Raw genomic sequence first — 2429 nt, 5'->3', positions numbered from 1 at the left:
ATATACATACATACATATATATATATATATATACATACATACATACATACATGCATGAATACACAGATATACACACACGTGTGTTACTGAGTGAACAATCAAGAATTAGATGTGATCTTTGTATGGTACTTAACATATGTAAATGTGCAGCTTAAGTTTCATTGCTAAGCAACAAATTTGCATATTTGCTGTACCTGATGAAATGGCAGCATAAGAGTTTCTATGTGAAGTGAAAACGATTGCCAAACCACGAAACTTAAGTCAACAGCTTAATGTATTTTAATTACCATATATAAAAAACTTTACACACATACATGCACACACACACATGCACACACTGTGGAAAATTGCTTAAACAGGCACTTTTTTTGTTGTTGTACTTTGATATTGTCAAACCGGCATTTCCTAACAACATTATTATACACGTAAGTATGAAATAAGACTGCTAAAACCACACACACCATATTTACATTATCACAACACATTTGTGACGACAATCGTCCCAGAATACTTTCATGCTGTTTGTCCAGTATATATTTTTTTAAATCAGCTTCATTATTAATATTATCAAACTAAACGACAAAAAAGAGGGAGAAAAACCTTACTGTAATTTATCACAAAAAAGAAAAAAAAAATCAGCCATGCAAACAAGAATGTTATCTTTGCTGATCCTATGAAATATACGGTAAATAAATTGTATGTTATATATATATATATGTTAAACTAGAGACAAAATGGATACACATACAATAGCATGCTCGTTGCATTGCTATTAGGGATAATATTAGAATATACCTATCTCTCTATTTTTCGCTACATGGGTATGCTACATGTCAATTATGGCCCTATCTGTATTGGTGTGAATTCCAAGCCCATCTGCTGTTGATTAATTTGCAATGTACTAAATGAATTAATTAACTGCGCTCATTAACCCTTTGGCTCCTTCAGGTTACTCTGTCAAATGTAATGCTTATTTAAATCACATTGTTTTGAGTTAATCATAAACTGTCTCGTAGCTTTGCAGACTTTGATGATGCGATTGTTTAGTTTTAGAATAATATTCTTTTCTTCTCTAGGCACAAGGCCCGAAAGTTTTGGGGTAGGTGGGGCCAGTTGATTAGATCAACTCCAGTACACAAGTGGTACTTAATTTATCGACCCCGAAAGGCAAAGTCGACCTCGGCGGAATTTGAACTCAGAACGTAAAGACATACGAAATACCGCTAAACATTTCGCCCAGCGTGCTAACGTTTTTTATTTCTTTACTGCCCACAAGGGGCTAAACATAGAGGGGACAAACAAGGACAGACAAACGGATTAAGTCGATTATATCGACCCCAGTGCGTAACTGGTACTTATTTAATCGACCCCGAAAGGATGAAAGGCAAAGTTGACCTCGGCGGAATTTGAACTCAGAACGTAACAGCAGACGAAATACCGCCAAGCATTTCGCCCGACGTGCTAACGTTTCTGCCAGCTCTCCGCCTTTTAGAATAATATTATAGGTTATATGCGAGAGACCAGGTCTGGCAAAGTTCAAACATAAGACAGGGAGAATATTTGTACTCAATAGGCCTTGGTTGAAATTCTAAAGGGGTATATACAACACACACACACACACACACACACACATATACACATATATATACACACACATACACACACACACACACACACATATATATACATATATACATGTGTGCATGTGTATCCATGTGTATGTATGTATAATCCTTTAACATTCATTTAAATTATTCTGTCAAATGTAATGCTTATTAATTGACATTGTTTTGAATTCATCCTGTATTATCTCACAGCTTTGGTATTACAATGATGTTATTGTTTATTTTTAGAATGTCATTGTAGGGTAGGTGTGAGAGGCTGGATCTGGCCAGTTTGAACATAAAACATGTGGATATATTTGGGCTGGGTATGTCTTGTTTAAATGCTAAGGATTTGAACACATTTCATATAAGCAACGACCCAACCTTTCAGCGTTTAGATTACCCTCTTATAAGTAATGCCTTTTCATTCACATTATTTTGAATTAATTATGCATTATTTCATGGCTTCAAGAAGGTAGCGAACTGGCAGAAACGTTAGCACACCGGGCAAAATGCTTGGCGGTATTTCGTCTGCTGTTACGTTCTGAGTTCAAATTCCACCGAGGCCGACTTCGCCTTTCATCCTTTCAGGGTTGATAAATCAAGTACCAGTTGAGTGCTGGGGTCGATGTCATAGACTTGCCCCTTCCCCCCCTAAATTTCAGGCCTTGTGTCTATAGTAGAAAAGATTATTTTGTAGCTTCAAGACCCAAAGCTGTGCGACTGTATATCTTAAAATCGACAGAGTAAGGTAGGTATGAGAGGCCAGATCTGCTCAGTTTGAACATAAAGTAGGCAGAATATTTGGGCTGGATATGGCTGATT

The sequence above is a fragment of the Octopus bimaculoides genome, chromosome 30, assembly GCF_001194135.2.
Source record: "Octopus bimaculoides isolate UCB-OBI-ISO-001 chromosome 30, ASM119413v2, whole genome shotgun sequence".
NCBI classification, from domain to species: Eukaryota; Metazoa; Mollusca; class Cephalopoda; order Octopoda; family Octopodidae; genus Octopus; species Octopus bimaculoides.
The sequence above is the reverse complement of the archived record's forward strand: the minus strand, read 5'-3'. Positions refer to the sequence as shown.